The sequence below is a fragment of the Arachis ipaensis genome, chromosome B9, assembly GCF_059453495.1.
Source record: "Arachis ipaensis isolate K30076 ecotype BB chromosome B9, ASM5945349v1, whole genome shotgun sequence".
Taxonomy (NCBI): domain Eukaryota; kingdom Viridiplantae; phylum Streptophyta; class Magnoliopsida; order Fabales; family Fabaceae; genus Arachis; species Arachis ipaensis.
The window spans coordinates 81,219,465-81,240,563 of NC_142444.1; the positions used below are offsets into that span (position 1 = coordinate 81,219,465).

Consider the following 21,099-nt stretch of genomic DNA (forward strand, 5'->3'; position numbering starts at 1 on the left):
TCACTCAATTCTCCCCTAATCATGCTTTCCAAGATTTATTTTTCATCTAACAAACAACAATTACTTTATGCATGCTTACAAGTATCATGAGGTCTTTCCCATAGGTTGTAATGGGGCTAGGGTCAAGGTAGGATGCATATGGTTAAGTGAGCTAGAAATTTGAATCTTTGATTAACTTAAACTTCCCACCTATTCTATGACAACCTATACAATTCTAAACAAACCTAACTACCCATTCTTCACTTTTCTCACACACTCATGTATTCTCTTTTTGATCACCACACATATGTATTGACTTTTATTGAGCTTCACTTTGGGGCATTTTGTCCCTTTTTTTATTGTAATTCTTTTTTTTCTTTCTTTTTCTTTTTGTTTTTCTCATTTTTTTTAAATATATACAAGAACATCAATGCATATGTTTTACACATGATTAATACATGAGTATGTACCGAATTCCCATGATTTTTCAACAAACACACTTTTATCTCTACCCCATGTTCCCAACTTCCCAAAATCAATTGATGAACACTTTCACTAGTCTAAGCTAATCAAAGATCCTAATTAGGGACATTTATTATTTTTCACTTAGTCTTGTAATGTGCTACAATTAAGAACAAATGGGTTAAACATAGGCTCAAAAGTGGCTAGCAATGTAAGATAAAAGGTTGGCTTATTTGGGTAAGTGAGATATTTGAACAATGGCCTCAATCATATAAATGCATGTATACACAAGATAATGGACATAAAGAATCAAACAAATCAAGGATTACAATCATAGGAGGAGAATAATGCACACAAGAATGGAAGTAAGTGGTTATGTATGATGTAACCACACAATTAGGCTCAAATCTCACATGCTTGTGTTCTTTGCTCAAAACATGATCCACAACGTGTATAACTCAAGCAGGTTCTAAAAAAAATTTTCAACCAATTGGGGTGGTGCCCTAAAAATGAGTTTCTTGGGAATTTTCCTCATATTGACTAAGCTTATTCTAATGCAATATTATGATTTAGAAAATTTTTTTAAAAATTTTGCTAGTTTACCCCTTTTTCAATCAAAACACATTTCTTATATGAAAAGGGTTGACTAGATTTTTAGCAATCCATAAATTCTCTAATCACAATCAACAACTAAGATGCAAAACATATATATATACTAAAAGTGTGCAACAACCAAAATAAGAGTATCTACAATAGCAAATATGTATAGTAATCCCAAAATGATCGAAAACATAAAGTGTGGAATAAAACAAAATAAAGTAGTAGCAAATAGAAATGGAAGTCTAAAAGTTTACCGCATAAATGTAAACACCGGTCACGAACGGTGACCTCCTCACACTTTAGAATCAAGCATCGTCCTCGATGCTACTACTGAAGCTCGAGATGGGGTCAATAATCGCACTAGGCTATGGCTCATGCTCAAGCTGTAGGACTGGAGGTGGTACTGGCTGTGGCTCAGGTATGTCATGCTGGACCTCAGGAGGCTGCTAAACCTCAGTGGTGGTCTGCGTCTCTGGTGCTGCCTCCTGCTATGTCGGCTCCTCACTATGCTCCTCCTCCTGGTCTTGCTCGTCAGAAGCGGGAGAGTCTGGAAGTGGAGGGAGCTCAATGCCCTGCGATGCGAATACCTGGTCTATGCGGTCAAGACGTCGCATGACACGACGCTCGAAGCGCACCATAAAGCGAAGAAGGTGCTGCACTAACAGATAAGTTGGCTTAGGTGCCAGTGATGGTGGTGGTAAGGATGCTGCGGCTGCTGTGGAGGAAGAGGGTTCTGCTACTGCTGTGGAGGGTGAGGGTCTGGCTGCCTCAACTACCGCTCTAGCCCAAGAATGACGTCTAGTCGGGGGCTTTTCGTACACCCATCCACCCCATGGAATAGTAACTTCCTTGTCGTCATCATCTGGGGGTGGTGGTGTCACGTCATCGTCCTCCCACGGGACATCAGCTAGCTCAGCTAAACTAGTGACCAGTGTAGGAAACGGTAGCAAGCCACGAATATGAGCTCTCCACATGCTATGCCTAATCAGCCGGGGGAAATACACCTCTTTCCCTTCCATGGCACACCCAATCAGAACTAGAATATCCATCGGAATATCTGAGAAGTGAGTGGTAGGCAGGACATAGTGGGCATATATCTGCTGCCAGGTCCTAGCCTCCTTAGACAGATATGTAGATAGCATCCCCTTAGGCTTCTTGTTGTTTGAATCCATCACCCAGGGAGCGTCTGGTGTAGTAATCACGCGCTTAAGCGCCTCATAGTCAAAAGTCATGGAGAGAAGAGCTACCTCTGCCTGCTGGTAGGCACAAGTGTCAGGAGTACCAACTCTGTAAAGCAGTGCATCTCCTATAGCATCCTCAGTGATCATAATCTCTCTACCCCTTAAGTGCACTGAATCCAAGTTCGCTTGGAAGAAGTTACAGTAAAACTCCTTATCCCATGAGTTGTTAATCCTTTCTAAGTCCCTATCAACGAAATCCAATCCCAACTCTGAGATGCGCATGTTTATGGCATGCCTCACTTCATTGGGTGTTTATAGCACGCCTCACTTCCAATCCCTATCAACGAACTTTTGTGTGATCTAGAATTCCACTAATGAATTCTCGTTGTAAAGTATAGTTTCTAAACCAAACAATAGTTCTTTCATGCAAAAATTTGGTTGTCACAAAAAACGAACCCCAAATAAGAATTAACCGACGTATTTAGACTCCGGGTCGTCTCCCTAGGAAACAATGAAGTGCATGCGTATTGGCTATGATGGGGTAAAAGAGGGGTTTGGTTTATGAGATGGTAAGAAAGTAAATTGAGTGAATAAGTAAAGAAAGCAAAATAAGGAACTCTTGGCTAAGACTTGGGTACTTGAGATCACCATCCTAGTCAACAAACCAATTATTGACAATTATGAGAGGCCAACCCATTAAGTCTACTTCTCGAAGTCTTAAGTACGTAACATTTACTCCTAGACTTGAGGTATGTCAAATAGGATTGATCACATCAACCCATAAGTCCCAACCTACCTACTAATTAGATTAGTAGTGGGTTGGCATCAATGAGTATCAAATTGATCACCAAGGGTTCTCAAATCACCAATTCATTGAGACCCAATGACTCAAGGTCACTCAAGTCCCTTGGCTTAGGTCAAGAGTTGACAAAACTACTCAAAAACTAAAGAGAGCATTTCATCAAACACTTAGAATGCAATAAAAGTCAACATCATAAATTGCAAGAATACTAAAATCTATCACTATTAATTGCAAGAAAAGTGAGATCACAACTCACTTCACCAATTGAAGAAACATCGACGTCAAAATTGTATTAAATGTAAACAAATTCAACATGAATCATCATCACAAAAGATAGAAAAATGGGACATTAACATAAAAACTAAGAGAATCAAGAGTAGAGACATGAAATTGTAAAGAAAATAAGATAAGATCAATTAATTAAATATGAATCTAAGATAATATAACCTAATCCTAACCTAATTCTAGAGAGAAGAGAGAGCTTCTCTCTCTAGAAAACTAACTAAAGGTTCATGTTGGATTTTCTGATTGCCCTCCCCTTGTTTGGACGTCAATTCTGCATGAAATACACTCAGAAACAAGTTGGATTTGGGCCTGGGCAACTCAGAAATCGCCTCCAGCGTTTTGCCTTCAAGTGGGCCATGTGAGAGTATCGGCGCGTGCGCGCCATGTGCGCGTGCGCGTCAACTGGTAAATTCTCAATCCGTGCGGACGCGGCATGTACGCGTGCGCGTCTATAGGTGAAACCACTTTTGCGCTTGCGCGTCCTTTGGTGCATTCCCAATCTTTGTTTCTTCATGCATTCTCCCTTTTTGTATGCTTTTCTCCTCATTTCTTCCATCCAATACTTGTCTCATGAACCTGAAATCACTCATCAAACACATCAAGGCATCGAATGGAATTAAAGTGAATTAAAATCACCAATTTAGAGCCTAAAAAGCATGATATTACACTTAAGCAAAATTCAAGGGAGAATTACAAAACTATGCTATTTCATTGAATAAATGTGATAAAAGGTGACAAAATCCCCCAAAATAAGCACAAGATAAATCACGAAATCGGGGTTTATCAGCAGGCTTTGTTAAGGTCGGTGTAATCAATGCACATCCACCATTTTCCATTTGACTTTTTGACCAATACTACATTGGCTAGCCATAATGGATATTATACTTCCCTTATGAATCCTGCCTCGAATAAGGCCTCTACCTGCTCCTCTACAGCTTGCAACCTTTCTGGACCGAGTTTCCTACATTTCTGCTGTACTGGCCTAGACCCTGGATATACGGCTAACTTATGGCACATTAGTCCGGGATCAATACCAGGCATATCTACGGCCTTCCACGCAAAGAGTTCGGTATTATACTTCAGGAGCTTTATAGTGGTTCCTTTAGATATCCTTTCAGATTTGCCCCTATACTTGTTGTTTTGTCTTGATTGTCTCTGATTTGAACTTCTTTAGTTTCACCTTCTGGCTGCAGACGGAGTTCTTTGCGAGCTCGAAATCTCCCGAGTTCTATGGTATTGGTTTCCTTTCCTCTGGGGTCACCTTTAAGGTTCAGACTTTCGTTATAACACTGTCGCGCGAGTTTTTGGTCTCCTTTTATGGTAGCGATCCCTTCTGGAGTTGGGAACTTCATGCATAAGTGTGTAGTGGAGACCACAGCGGTGAGCTGGTTCAGTGTTGTCCATCCTATTAAAGCATTGTATGCTGAGCTCACGTCCACTACAATGTAATCTATGCTTAACGTCCTAGACTGAATTCCCTTTCCAAAGGTTGTGTGTAGTGGGATGTACCCTAATGGCTGAATTGGGGCGTCTCCTAGTCTGTATAGGCTATTTGGATATGCTCTGAGTTCTTTTTCTTATAAACCGAGCTTGTCGAAAGTAGATTTAAACAGTATATCTGCAGATCTTCCTTGGTCGACTAATGTTCGGTGGAGGTTGGCATTGGAAAGTATTATGGTAACAACCAATGGGTCATCATGCCCTGGAATGATGCCCGATGCGTCTTCTAGAGTGAAGGTAATAGTGGGGAGGTCATCCGACCTATCCCTTCCTCCAACATGATATACCTCCTTAAGGTGCCTTTTGCGCGATTATTTAGTGATCCCTCCTCCTACGAATCCTCTGTTTATCATGTGAACATGCTTCTCAGGAGTGTGAGGGGGACTGGTGCACGAAATTGTGATCCTTAACAACGGCACCAAAAACTTGGTGCTCGGAACGTTGATGCGCATAAACTAGTTATGCTACGATTTAGGAAATTGCACGATCGGCAAAATTCCTTCCGGCAAGTGCACCGGTTATCGTCAAGTAAAAACTCACAATAGAGTGAGGTCGAATCCCACAAGGATTGGTTGAATGAGCAATTCGGATTAGAAGTGTGTTCTAGTTGAGCGGAATCAAGGTTGAGATGAGTATTGCGGAATGTAAAATTGGCGGGAAAAGTAAATGACAAGAAATTAAAATGGCTGAATCTTAAATTGCATGAATTAAAGAGCAGAAACTAAATTGCTGAAATTAAAGGGGATGGGGGTGATTGCATGAATTTAATTGCAGGATGTAAAGAAAAAGTGGAAATCAGAATTGGGGAATTCATTGGGTTATAGGAGATATTGAGATCTCCGAATCAAAACATGTTTATCTCTTCCTCAACCAATGCGTTCATTAAATTTTGCTTGGCAATCTTATATGATTGGATCCCAATTCCTTGGCTCACCAATGCTCTCTAAAAACAAACAAATTTCCAATCCCTTGGTTTAAATGTTCATAAGAAGAGATGATGCTTGATCACTGATTATACCACACAATTTCATGAACCACAATTTGGTAGGATTACATGTCACAATATCCATCCAAACCCCAATCCAATCCACTGTGAGAAAGCTTCTCTAGCATGAATCCTCCATTCCTTTCCCAAGGCTCCGAAGGATTCCAAGTATGAGTAGTTTCTTTCCCAAGACAACTACTCAATGGAATTAGATCGAGAAGCTTTCTAACAAAATTCAAGAGAAAAGATTGAAGAAGAAGATAAACTATTATTGATTCATTGAATTACAATAGAGCTCCCTAACCCAATGAAAGGGGGTTTAGTGAATCATAGCTCTGAATTCAATTACAAAGAAAAGGAAAACTAGCTAAAAGTGAAGGTAAAAGTCCCCTCTCAGGGGCTGGATTCCCCTTCAATCCCCCCCCTTCAAATGCAGAAACTAAGGCCTTTAAATAGGCTCCCTAAATTACAAAATGAAAATGAAATTCAAAGCAAATTACAATCAAATGAAAATAAACTATTCTAGATGATTCTTGTGGCCTTGATTTGGTGTTGTTGATGGGCCTTGCTTGCTTGAAGGGCTGAGTGACATAATTGATCCAAAAAGGATAATGATCCATTAAACTACACTCAAATGTTGCACCCCCTTTCTTGAGTCGTCACTTTGTTCTCTTGTCAACCTTGCCAATTTGATGCCAAATATAGACTATTATACCTCGTTGGAAAGCTATGGATGTCTGCTTTCTAACGTAACTGGAAGCACCTCAATTGGATCTCTACAACTCGAGTTATACTCCATGGAAGGTGAAGAGGTCAGCTGGCCTGATTGCATGTTGGTACTATGCTCTTCTATGCACATTACGGGGCTGTTTTCTCCCTCAATTTTTAGTATCCACCATGCATGCCATATATGCTTGGAAAGCTCTAGATGTCTTCTTTCCAATGCATTTTGAATCACCTCATTTGGAGTTTTGTAGCTCAAGTTATTTATGTTTGAAGAAGGCATGGTCAAGCTGTTCCATATAACACGTTTAAGCTTCAGTTTAAGGTTAAACTGAAGCTTAAACGTGGAAATGGAAAAGGTAGCCCTGGAGGTCGAACACGTTTAACCTCCAGTTTGAGGTCAAACTGGAGGTTAAACGTGGAAGCTTAGAATGGTAGCCCTGGAGGTGTCGAACACGTTTAACCTCCAGTTTGAGGTCAAACTGGAGGTTAAACGTGGAACTCCTTCCTGAGTGGCATTGTCATTCTGGCGTTTAACCTCCAGTTTGAGGTCAAACTGGAGGTTAAACGTGGAATGCTTCTTTGGTGAGACTTTTCATTCTGGCGTTTAACCTCCAGTTTGAGGTCAAACTGGAGGTTAAACTTCAATTCCAGCATTTCTTAGCCTTCATGATTCTGGCGTTTAAGCTCCAGTTTAGGCTTAAACTGGAACTTAAACTCCACATGTGATATTCAAGCTTCCTTTATTGATTTTGTTGCTTCCTTGGTTAGCCTCTTCTTCCCTGAAATCATCCAAACAAATGCATCAAAGTCTTGCAAAATTTCATGAGAAATCTTCCATTCATAGCATTCAAGGAATATAACTAAAAACTCATGGAATTTGCATCAAAATCTTCATGTTGAATGATTTAAGACAAGCATGACTATTTGGCCCAAAATGATTACTTAAGGCTCAAGAAAATGCATAAAACAACTAAAAATAAAAGAAAAAGGCTAGTGAAACTAGCCTAAGATGCCTTGGCATCACAACACCAAACTTAATCCTTGCTTGTCCCCAAGCAAGTTCTGAATTATTGAGAAGAAAGAATGAAACAGAAAGTAAATTCATTAGCCATATCAGTAAGTAATTGACATTGATTAATGGGGTGTTCATGCAGAAAGTTGTTGCAGCATCACTTTATTGTTTCTTAGGTAAGAATGTCACTTTTTATGTTCCCACTAAAACACTGCTATGGCCTCTTGTTATTCACATATCCTTGGCAAGTTTCTTTTCTTTGTTTTTCTTTTCCTTTGAGCTTATTTGCTCCTTGTTGCTCAGTGTCATGTGTTGCACAAGCCTTTGGCATTTTCTTTTTCTTATCAGTGCACTACACATATCCACTACAGGCATTTTAGTTCACATTTCTTCTTGAGACATTGGTGCCCAGCACCTCTTTGTGTGACTAAATGTTTTGTATTTAGGTTGCTCTTGATAATGGACTTTTGGTTGATAATCCCGGGTTAGTTAACCCAAGTTACCAAATGTTGAAACACTCCTCAGAACCTATTCATCCAAGCATATCCTTAATACATAAACACCACAGGCATTTGTCTCAGAAGTTCAAACCATTGGTGCCTAGCTTATTTTCTCAATTTTTTTTTTTTTTGCTTTTTGGTTGCCCTTTTTCAGTGGCTTTTTCTTCTTCTTTTTCTTTCTTTTTCATGGCCAAAGACATTTATTCATCAAGATCCATAGACAGCATTCTAATTTCCACTAAAAGTGACAATTCTAACTTTATTTCTTAGTGAGCTGACTATTCAATCAAACATGCATACCACCACTTAATCTTATTTGATTTCTTACCAAATGGAATTGAGTTACTTTTGTTCAAACTTTTCTTTTATTTTTGGAAACAGAACAAGCATGGCAAGCATACATTTAAGCAAGTGAAGTTTATCCAGACACTTAGACTATCACTTATTTGGAAATTAAACAAACAGACAAACAAAAACTGCAATGACTCAAACTTAAAGCAGGGGTGCATGCAAACTTCCAATATCAGCAATTCAAAGTACAAGCAATTAAGTGACAATACAACCTTTTAGCATCTTCTTTGTTGTTCATCATCCTTCCTAGCCTTGGTGTTCTCTTTGATGATGATGTATATTCCTTCCATGAGATTGATTGTCTTCCTGCAAAGCTATTAGAAGTTGCTTGTTCCCCAAGCACTTTGAGAATTGGTTAGCATGCATGTATGTTTGTAGGCCTCTGAACTTAGATTGGTGTGTGAACACCAAACTTAGTTTCTTGCCATATGCAGCAATTTGGATCATATGCAGAAAACCTCATGTGCTTTTATTAAGAAAATAACTATGAACTAGAAAAAGAAACTATGAACTAGAAATTAAACTATTGTTTAAGTAGTTTCCCTGATTGGTTGGAGCTAGTGACTAGTCATGCTGAGGTAGAAATGTGCTTTTAATGAAGTTTTTGGTGGAACACCAAACTTAGAATCTCACATTCACCCTTGAATTGTTTTGGTGTGCAACACCAAACTTAGCTCCTTGCAATACAGATAAATCTACTTAACTCTTTTATTGAAATAACTAGAAAAGAAAAACTACCTTTGGTTGGGTTGCCTCCCAACAAGCGCTTCTTTAACGTCATTAGCTTGACATGCTGTTCCTGACTTTCTTCCTCTTCTTCCAGTTTGTTAAGAGGAATGACTTCAAGTGGATAAAGGAGCTAGTTAGTGCCCCTTGTTGTGAATGCTTCTTTCCAGCAAGCTTTCCCTTGTGATTGGCTTGAGTGAACTTGCTTGTTGGCTCAGGAGTTGGATTGTTCTTCGACCTTCTCTTCTTCATGGATATGATCCTTTGTTTCTCGGTCACAATCCTCATTTTGGTGCTTGTTTCTACTGCCTTCACATCCTTGATCTCAGAACTTGGTTGTTGTTGGACAGTTGGAGTATCCTGTTCATCAAAAGCTTCCTGAATTTGTGGTTCAATGAACCCTTCCTCTTTGCAACTCTCTGTGTCATTGGAGTGTGATCTCCCTTGATTGACTTTCTCCCTTTCTTGTTCTTCTGATTCCTCCCTTGGGTTTGCCATGGTATCACTAGAAGAATTGTGGGTAGGGATTTGCTTTGATAGATATCCAATTTGTGCTTCTAGCTTTTGAATGGCAACACCATGATTTTGTAAGTTGGATATCAATTCTTCCTTAAAGCCTTTCAAATCTGCCACATCTCTGCCCATAGTTGCAAGCATTCCTTCTATCCTGTTTAATTGATCTTGAAATTGTTGGTTCGGATTGGGTTGATGAGGTTGATTATCTTGGCTGTGATATGGTGGTTGGGAGTATGTGTTTTGTGTGGTATGATAGAGTCTTTGGTTGGAGTGTTGGTAGTGGTATGACTCTTGTGTGTAGTGGAATGAGTCTTGTGGATAATGAAATGAATTGTATGAATTTGAGAAGGAATTTTGTGCTGAGAAATGCTCAAGTGATGAAGAATTTGGATATGTAAAACTAGGAGGTGAGGTTGGATAATTCAGAGGTGATGGCTCTTGATGAATGGGGTGTGAATAAGTGAAATCTCTTTGGTTTTGATCTTCCCAGCCACAACTTGAGTAGTGATCAAATTCACCAAAACATGGACCATTTTGTGGCTCTGGGAAGTACCCCGTTTCCTGTTCCTGATACTCCCACCCACCATGAGCATAATGACATGAATCATTCTGTGGTGGTGGAGAGTTTCTCATGAATTTTGATTGACCAAAAGATGATGGATACTCCTTTCTTTTTTGCAATGTGCTCAGTCTCAAACAATACTCATCCAAAGATAGTGGAAATCCCATAGTGAGGCAATATCACAAACAGCTAGTGGTTAGTATGCTAACAAGTGAATAAGCAAAGAAAACAAATTAAAATTTGCAGAAATTAGCAGTAATAAACTGAAACAAAAACTATTAACAAAAGAAAAGAAAAATTGCTCAATCTAGTTAACTTCCAATTGGAGAATTGTCAATCGAAAACCAATCCCCCGCAACGGCGCCATAAACTTGATGCACATAAACTAGTTATGCTACGATTTAGGAAATTGCACGATCGGCAAAATTCCTTCCGGCAAGTGCACCGGTTATCGTCAAGTAAAAACTCACAATAGAGTGAGGTCGAATCCCACAAGGATTGGTTGAATGAGCAATTCGGATTAGAAGTGTGTTCTAGTTGAGCGGAATCAAGGTTGAGATGAGTATTGCGGAATGTAAAATTGGCGGGAAAAGTAAATGACAAGAAATTAAAATGGCTGAATCTTAAATTGCATGAATTAAAGAGCAGAAACTAAATTGCTGAAATTAAAGGGGATGGGGGTGATTGCATGAATTTAATTGCAGGATGTAAAGAAAAAGTGGAAATCAGAATTGGGGAATTCATTGGGTTATAGGAGATATTGAGATCTCCGAATCAAAACATGTTTATCTCTTCCTCAACCAATGCGTTCATTAAATTTTGCTTGGCAATCTTATATGATTGGATCCCAATTCCTTGGCTCACCAATGCTCTCTAAAAACAAACAAATTCCCAATCCCTTGGTTTAAATGTTCATAAGAAGAGATGATGCTTGATCACTGATTATACCACACAATTTCATGAACCACAATTTGGTAGGATTACATGTCACAATATCCATCCAAACCCCAATCCAATCCACTGTGAGAAAGCTTCTCTAGCATGAATCCTCCATTCCTTTCCCAAGGCTCCGAAGGATTCCAAGTATGAGTAGTTTCTTTCCCAAGACAACTACTCAATGGAATTAGATCGAGAAGCTTTCTAACAAAATTCAAGAGAAAAGATTGAAGAAGAAGATAAACTATTATTGATTCATTGAATTACAATAGAGCTCCCTAACCCAATGAAAGGGGGTTTAGTGAATCATAGCTCTGAATTCAATTACAAAGAAAAGGAAAACTAGCTAAAAGTGAAGGTAAAAGTCCCCTCTCAGGGGCTGGATTCCCCTTCAATCCCCCCCCTTCAAATGCAGAAACTAAGGCCTTTAAATAGGCTCCCTAAATTACAAAATGAAAATGAAATTCAAAGCAAATTACAATCAAATGAAAATAAACTATTCTAGATGATTCTTGTGGCCTTGATTTGGTGTTGTTGATGGGCCTTGCTTGCTTGAAGGGCTGAGTGACACAATTGATCCAAAAAGGATAATGATCCATTAAACTACACTCAAATGTTGCACCCCCTTTCTTGAGTCGTCACTTTGTTCTCTTGTCAACCTTGCCAATTTGATGCCAAATATAGACTATTATCCTCGTTGGAAAGCTATGGATGTCAGCTTTCTAACGTAACTGGAAGCACCTCAATTGGATCTCTACAACTCGAGTTATACTCCATGGAAGGTGAAGAGGTCAGCTGGCCTGATTGCATGTTGGTACTGTGCTCTTCTATGCACATTACGGGGCTGTTTTCTCCCTCAATTTTTAGTATCCACCATGCATGCCATATATGCTTGGAAAGCTCTAGATGTCTTCTTTCCAATGCATTTTGAATCACCTCATTTGGAGTTTTGTAGCTCAAGTTATTTATGTTTGAAGAAGGCATGGTCAAGCTGTTCCATATAACACGTTTAAGCTTCAGTTTAAGGTTAAACTGAAGCTTAAACGTGGAAATGGAAAAGGTAGCCCTGGAGGTCGAACACGTTTAACCTCCAGTTTGAGGTCAAACTGGAGGTTAAACGTGGAAGCTTAGAATGGTAGCCCTGGAGGTGTCGAACACGTTTAACCTCCAGTTTGAGGTCAAACTGGAGGTTAAACGTGGAACTCCTTCCTGAGTGGCATTGTCATTCTGGCGTTTAACCTCCAGTTTGAGGTCAAACTGGAGGTTAAACGTGGAATGCTTCTTTGGTGAGACTTTTCATTCTGGCGTTTAACCTCCAGTTTGAGGTCAAACTGGAGGTTAAACTTCAATTCCAGCATTTCTTAGCCTTCATGATTCTGGCGTTTAAGCTCCAGTTTAGGCTTAAACTGGAACTTAAACTCCACATGTGATATTCAAGCTTCCTTTATTGATTTTGTTGCTTCCTTGGTTAGCCTCTTCTTCCCTGAAATCATCCAAACAAATGCATCAAAGTCTTGCAAAATTTCATGAGAAATCTTCCATTCATAGCATTCAAGGAATATAACTAAAAACTCATGGAATTTGCATCAAAATCTTCATGTTGAATGATTTAAGACAAGCATGACTATTTGGCCCAAAATGATTACTTAAGGCTCAAGAAAATGCATAAAACAACTAAAAATAAAAGAAAAAGGCTAGTGAAACTAGCCTAAGATGCCTTGGCATCAAACGTAATTCACACACTTTGTCACAACTTCGCACAACTAACCAGCAAGTGCACTGGGTCGTCCAAGTAATAAACCTTACGTGAGTAAGGGTCGATCCCACGGAGATTGTCGGCTTGAAGCAAGCTATGGTCACCTTGTAAATCTCAGTCAGGCGGATTCAAATGGTTATAGAGTTTTAATAATTAAAATACAAATAAAATGTAAAATAAAGATAGAGATACTTATGAAATTCATTGGTGGGAATTTCAGATAAGCGTATAGAGATGCTTTCGTTCCCCCTGAACCTCTGCTTTCCTACTGTCTTCATCCAATCCTTCATACTCCTTTCCATGGCAAGCTTTGTGTAGGGCATCACCGTTGTCAATGGCTACTTTCCATCCTCTCAGTGAAAATGGTCTAAGATGCGCTGTCACCGCACGGCTATTCATTTGTCGGTTCTCGATCATACTGGAATAGGATTCAGTAATCCTTTTGCGTCTGTCACTATGCCTAGCACTCGCGAGTTTGAAGCTCGTCACAGCCATCCCTTCCCGGATCCTACTCGGAATACCACAGACAAGGTTTAGACTTTCCAGATCTCAAGAATGGCTGCCAATAATTCTAGCCTATACCATGAAGACTCTGATCTCACGATCAGAAGGCTAAGAGATACGCATTCAAGCTTGTTTGCATGTAGAACGGAAGTGTTTGTCAGGCACGCGTTCATAAGTGAGAATGATGATGAGCGTCACATAATCATCACATTCATCATCTTATTGTGTGCGAATAGATATCTTAAAGAAGAAATAGGCTTGAATTGAATAGAAAAAGAGTAGTACTTTGCATTAACTCATAAGGAACAGCAGAGCTCCACACCTTAATCTATGGTGTGTAGAAACTCTACTGTTGAAAATACATAAGAACAAGGTCCAGGAATGGCCGAATGGCCAGCCCCCATAAAGGTCTAAGATCGCATAAGACTAATCAAAGATCAGACCCCAATGACTCTGAATACAATAGTAAAAAGTTCTATTTATACTAAACTAGTTACTAGGGTTACAAAAATTAGTAAATGATGCATAAATTCACTTCCGGGGCCCACTTGGTGTGTGCTTGGGCTAAGCATTGAAGCTTTCACGTGTAGAGGTCTTCCTTGGAGTTAAACGCCAGTTTGTAACCTATTTCTGGCGTTTAACTCTGCTTTGCAACCTGTTTCTGGCGTTTAACTCAAGAATAGGGCAGAGAGCTGGCGTTGAACTCCAGTTTGTGTCATCTAAACTCGGGCAAAGTATGCACTATTATATATTTCTGGAATTCCCTGGATGTCTACTTTCTAACGCAATTGGGAGCGCACCATTTGGACTCCTGTAGCTCCAGAAAATCCACTTTTAATGCAGGGAGGTCAGAATCCAACAGCATCTGCAGTCCTTTTCAACCTCTGAATCTGATTTTTGCTCAAGTCCCTCAATTTCATCCAGAAATTACCTGAAATCACAGAAAAACATACAAACTCATAGTAAAGTCCAAAAATGTGAATTTTATTTAAAAACTAATAAAAATATACTAAAAACTAACTAAATCATGCTAAAAACTATGTAAAAATAATGCCAAAAAGCGTATAAATTATCCGCTCATCACAACACCAAACTTAAATTGTTGCTTGTCCCCAAGCAACTGAAAATCAAATAGGATAAAAAGAAGAGAATATACTATAAATTCCAAAATATCAATGAAACTTAGCTCCAATCAAATGAGCGGGACTAGTAGCTTTTTGCCTCTTGAATAGTTTTGGCATCTCACTTTATCTATTGAAGTTCAGAATGATTGGCATCTATAGGAACTTTAGATTTTAGATTGTGTTATTGATTCTCCTATTTCAGTATATTGATTCTTGAACACAGCTATTTTATAAGTCTTGGTCGTGGCCCTAAGCACTTTGTTTTCCAGTATTACCACCGGATACATAAATGCCACAGACACATAATTGGGTGAACCTTTTCAGATTGTGACTCAGCTTTGCTAGAGTCCCCAATTAGAGGTGTCCAGGGTTCATAAGCACACTCTTCTTTTGCTTTGGACCTTGACTTTAACCGCTCAGTCTCAAGTTTTCACTTGACACCTTCACGCCACAAGCACATGGTTAGGGACAGCTTGGTTTAGCCGCTTAGGCCGGATTTTATTCCTTTAGGCCCTCCTATCCACTGATGCTCAAAGCCTTGGATCCTTTTTTATTACCCTTGCCTTTTGGTTTTAAGGGCTATTGGCTTTTTGCTCTTGCCTTTTGGTTTAAAGAGCTTTTGGCTTTTTCTGCTTGCTTTTTCTTTTTCTTTCTCTCCATTTTTTCGCCATTTTTTTCTTTTCTCTTCTCTTTTTTTTGCAAGCTTTTGTATTCACTGCTTTTTCTTGCTTCAAGAATCAATTTTATGATTTTTCAGATTATCAATAACATTTATCCTTTTTCATCATTCTTTCAAAAGCCAACATATTTAACATTCATAAACCACAATATCAAAAGACATATGCACTGTTCAAGCATTCATTTAGAAAATAAAAAGTATTGTCACCACATCAAAAGAATTAAACTAGTTTCAAGGATGAATTCGAAACCATGTACTTCTTGTTCTTTTGTTTTTAGAACAGTTTTCAATTAAGAGAGGTGATGGATTCATAGGACATTCATAGCTTTAAGACATAGACACTTAAACACTAATGATCATGTAATAAAGACACAAACATAAATAAGCATAATAAACGAAAAATAGGAAAAAAAGAACAAGGAGATTAAGGAACGGGTCCACCTTAGTAAGGGTGGCGTCTTCCTCTTCTTGAAGAACCAATGGTGCTCTTGAGCTCCTCTATGTCTCTTCCTTGCCTTTTTTGCTTCATCCCTAGTGATTTTGGGGCCCCTATCCTTAGTTGCTCCCAATAGTTGTGTGGAGGAAAATGTATCCCTTGAAGTATCTCAGGGATTTCTTGGTGAGGGAATTCCTCATGCTCTTGTTGAGGTCCATGCGTGGGCTCTATTGTTGTGCAATTAAATGCTCTACTACTGAGCTATGGACCCTTGAGATGAATCTCTCCATCTCCCATGACTCAGAGGTGGAAGCTTTTGTCTTCCCTTTCCTCTTTCTTGAGGTTTCTCTGGCCTTAGGTGCCATTAATGGTTATGGAAAAACAAAAAGCAATGCTTTTACCACACCAAACTTAAAATATTTGCTCATCCCCGAGAAAAAGAAGAAAGAAGTGAGTAGAAAAAGAAGAAAATGGAGGAGATGGAGGTGTGTGAATTGTTTGAATTTGAGTGGGTGGGTGTAGGTAGGTTGTATGATGGTTTTAGAAGAGTAATGGAGGTGATTGGTGGAGGTTATTTGTGGAAGAGAGTTATGAAAAGGTGTGAATAGGAGAGAACAAAAGGTGGGGATCTTGTGGGGTCCACAGATCCTGTGGGGTCAATGACTTAACATCCCTGCTCTAATTAGGCGTGTAAAACGCCCTTAGTATGCATGTCTGGCGTTTAACGCCAGCTTGCTGCTTGTTTCTAGCGTTTAACGCCACTTCCATGCTCTGTTCTGGTGTTAAACGCTAGTCTGGTGCTTGTTTCTGGCGTTTAACGCCAGCTTGATGCTTCTTTCTGGCGTTAAACGCCAGTTTGATGCTTCTTACTAGCGTTTAAACGCCAGTAAGTCCTTCCTCCAAGGTGAGCTGTTTTTAAAGCTGTTTTTCATTCTGTTTTTGATTTTTCAGTAGTTTTTGTGACTTCACATGATCATCAACCTAAAGAAACATAAAATAACAATAGAAATAAAATAGATATAATTAAATAACATTGGGTTGCCTCCCAACAAGCACTTCTTTAATGTCAATAGCTTGACAGTGAGCTCTCATAGAGCCTCACAGATGTTTAGAGCATTGTTGGAACCTCCTAACACCAAACTTAGAGTTTGAATGTGGGGGTTCAACACCAAACTTAGAGTTTGGTTGTGGCCTCCCAACACCAAACTTAGAGTTTGACTGTGGGGGCTTTGGTTAACTCTGCAGTGAGAGAAGCTTTTCATGCTTCCTCTCTATAGTTACAGAAGGAGATCCTTGGGTTTTAAACACAAGGTTGTCCTCATTTAGTTGTAGGACCAAGTCTCCTCTGTCCACATCAATCACAGCTATTGCTGTGGCTAGGAAGGGTCTTCTAAGGATGATGGATTCATCCTCATCCTTCCCAGTGTCTAGGATTATGAAATCAGCAGGGATTTAAAGGCCTTCAACCTTTACTAACACGTCCTGTACTTGTCCATAAGCCTATTTTCTTGAGTTTTCTGCCATCTCTAATGAGATTCTGGCAGCTTGCACCTCAAAGATCCCAAATTTCTCCATTACAGAGAGTGGCATTAAGTTTATTCCTGACCCCAGGTCACATAGAGCCTTCTCAAAGGTCATGGTGCTTATGTTACAGGGAATTACGAATTTTCCAGGATCCTATTTCTTTTGAGGTAATTTCTGCCTATCCAATGCATTTAGTTCATTGGTAAGCAAAGGAAGTTCATCTTCCCAAGTCTCATTACCAAATAATTTTGCATTCAGCTTCATGATTGCACCAAGGTACTTGGCAACTTGCTCTTCAGTAATGTCTTCATCCTCTTCAGAGGATGAATATTCATCAAAGCTCATGAAGGGCAGAAAGAGGTTCAATAGAATCTCTATGGTCTCTAGATGAGCCTCAGATTCCTTTGGTTCCTCAAAGGGAAACTCTTTATTGGTCACTGAACGTCCAATGAGGTCTTCCTCACTAGGATTCACGTCCTCCTCCTCCTCTTTGGGTTCGGCCACACCATGTAAGGTAATGGCCTTGCACTCTCTTTTTGGATTCTCTTCTGTATTGCTTGGGAGAGTACTAGGAGGAGTTTCAATGACTCTTTTACTCAGCTGGCCCACTTGTGCCTCCAAATTTCTAATGGAGGACCTTTTTTCATTCATAAAACTTAAAGTGGCCTTAGATAGATCAGAGACTATATTTGCTAAGCTAGATGGATTCTACTCAGAATTCTCTATCTGTTGCTGAGTGGATGATGGAAAAGGTTTGCTATTGCTAAACCTATTTCTTCCACCATTAATAAAGCCTTGTTGAGGCTTTTATTGATCCTTCCATGAGAAATTTGGATGATTTCTCCATGAGGGATTATAGGTGTTTCCATAGGGTTTACCTATGTAATTCACCTCTGCTATTGCAGGGTTCTCAGGATCATAAGATTCTTCTTCAGAAGATGCCTCTTGAGTACTATTGGATGCAGCTTGCAATCCATTCAGACTTTGAGAAATTATATTGACTTGCTGAGTCAATATTTTATTCTGAGCCAATATGGCATTCAGAGTATCAATTTCAAGAACTCCCTTCCTCTGAGGCGTCCCATTACTCACAGGATTCCTTTTAGAAGTGTACATGAACTGGTTATTAGCAACCATGTCAATGAGTTCTTGAGCTTCTGCAGTCGTTTTCTTTAGGTGAATGGATCCACCTGCAGAATGATCCAATGACATCTTTGATAATTCAGACAAACCATCATAGAATATATCCAGGATGGTCCATTCTGAAAGCATGTCAGAAGGACACTTTTTGGTCAGTTGCTTGTATCTCTCCCAAGCTTCATAGAGGGATTTACCTTCTTTCTGTTTGAAGGTTTGAACATCCACTCTAAGCTTGCTAAGCTTTTGAGGAGGAAAGAACTTGGCTAAGAAAGCCGTGACCAGCTTATCCCAAGAGTTCAGGCTATCTTTAGATTGAGAGTCCAACCATATTCTAGCTCTGTCTCTTACAGCAAATGGGAAAAGCATAAGCCTGTAGACCTCGGGATCAACCCCATTGGTCTTAACAGTCTCACAGATTTGCAAGAATTCAGTTAAGAACTGAAGAGGATCTTCCGATGGAAGTCCATGAAACTTGAAACTCTGTTGCATCAGAGAAACTAATTGAGGCTTTAGCTCAAAATTGTTTGCTCCAATGGCAGGGATTGAGATGCTTCTTCCATGTAAATTGGAATTTGGTGCAGTAAAGTCACCAAGCATCTTCCTTGCATTGTTATTATTTTCGGCCATGTCTCCTTCTTTTTTGAAAATTTCTGTCAGATTTTTTCCAGAGAGTTGTGCTTTAGCTTCCCTTAGCTTCCTCTTCAGAGTCCTTTCAAGTTCAGGATCAGCTTCAATAAGAATGTTCTTATCCTTGTTCCTGCTCATATGAAAAAAAAAAGAAAACAGAAAAGAAGAGGAATCCTCTATGTCACAGTATAGAGATTCCTTTATGTGAGTAAAAAAAGAAAAGAAATTTGAACACAGAAAGAGCGAGAGGGTTCGAATTTTTAAGAAGAAGAGAAGTGTTAGTAGATAGATAAATAATTAGAAGGAGGTGAGAGAGAAGAATTTTCGAAAATAATTGAAAAGAAAAGAAAAATATTTTTGTTTTTAATTTAAAATTAAAGTTAAAATTCGAAAATTAAGAAGGGAAAAAAAATTAAATCAAATTAAAATTTAAAACAAATAGTTAATTAAAAAGGAATTTTGAAAAAGAGGAAGGTGATTTTCGAAAATTAAGGAGAGAATTAGTTAGGTAGTTTTGAAAAAGATAAGAATCAAACAAGATAAGATTAATTGAAAAAAAAAGATTTGAAAATCAATTTTGAAAAGATAAGAAGTTAGATAAGAAGTTAGAAAAGATTTTGAAATTGATTTTGAAAAAGATGTGATTGAAAAGATATGATTGAAAATTATTTTGAAAAAGATTTGAAAAGGAAATTAAAAAGATTTGATTTTTGAAATCAAACTTGATTACTTGACAAACAAGAAACTTGAAGATATGATTTTAAAATTTAAAGATTGAACCTTTCTTAATAGGCAAGTAACAAACTTAAAAACTTTTGAATCAATCACATTAATTGTTAATAAAGATTTTGAAATTATGAACAAGATAAGAAGATTTTTGAAAATGAATTTGAAATTTTTGAAAATCATAAAAGAAAAATGAAAAAGATTTAATTTTTGAAAAAGATTTGAAAAAGATAGAATTTTTAAATTGAAAATTTGATTTGACTCATAAGAAACAATTAAATTTTAAAAACTTTTTGAAAAAGTCAACTCAAATTTTCGAAAGTTTATGAGAGAAAAAGGGAAAGATATTTTTTTTTATTTTTGAATTTTAATGATGAGAGAGAAAAACATAAAGTTGATGCAAAACATAAAAATTTTGGATTAAAATAAAAGATGCATGCAAGAACAGTATAAGTGTCAAGATGAACACCAAGAACATTTTGAATGTCAAGATGAACACCAAGAACTTATTTTTGAAAATTTTTAAGAAAAGAAAAACATGCAAGACACCAAACTTAGAAATTTTCAATGTTGAGACATTAATAATTCAAAAATACATATGAGAAACAAGAAAAGACACAAAACAAGAAATTTTAAAGATCAAACAAGAGGATTCATCAAGAACAACTTGAAGATCATGAAGAATGCAATGCATGGATTTTCGAAAAATGCAAGAAAGAGATAAACATGTAATTGACACCAAACTTATGACTTGACACTAGATTCAAGCAAGAAACATCAAATTATTTTTTGTTTTATAATTTTATTAATTTTTTTTGGATTTTTCGAAAATTAATTGGAAAAAAGAAAAATAAGGATTTCAAAATTTTTAATAGGAATTCCAGGAATCTTGCAATGTTAGTCTAAAGCTCCAGTCCAGGAATTAGACATGGCTTACTAGCCAGCCAAGCTTTTAGTGAAAGCTCCAGTCCAAAACAATAGACATGGCCAATGGCCAGCCAAGCTTCAGCAGATACAAATCAGACATACAACAGCTGATACTTCATTCAACTTGCTTCTGTGCTGATAAGTGGAAGCCTCAGTCCAAAAGAATTAGACATGGCTTTACAGCCAGCCAGGCTTCAACATGTTTCATGAAACTCTAGAATTCATTCTTAAAAATTTTGAAGCCATAGAATAAATTTTTTTTTTTGAAAAATTTTTGAAAATAAAAGGAATAAAAGTAAAAACTTAAAATTAAAATAAAATTACCTAATCTGAGCAACATGATGAACCGTCAGTTGTCCAAACTCGAACAATCCCCAACAACGGCGCCAAAAACTTGGTGCACGAAATTGTGATCCTTAACAACGGCACCAAAAACTTGGTGCTCGGAACGTAATTCACACACTTTTTCACAACTTCGCACAACTAACCAGCAAGTGCACTAGGTCGTCCATGTAATAAACCTTACGTGAGTA

The 21,099-nt window shown here is 38.2% G+C and overlaps 1 long non-coding RNA gene and 1 other non-coding gene across 2 annotated transcripts in view; one reads left to right on the forward strand and one right to left on the reverse strand.

The window, feature by feature from the left end:
- LOC148545181 (uncharacterized) overlaps positions 1-21,099 on the reverse strand; it is a 194,862-nt gene that overhangs the window by 35,589 nt on the left and 138,174 nt on the right. The window lies entirely within an intron of this gene.
- LOC148545183 (small nucleolar RNA R71) lies at positions 18,413-18,520 on the forward strand. Its single transcript, XR_015901301.1, has one exon. It is a non-coding gene; the product is annotated as a small nucleolar RNA R71 (small nucleolar RNA).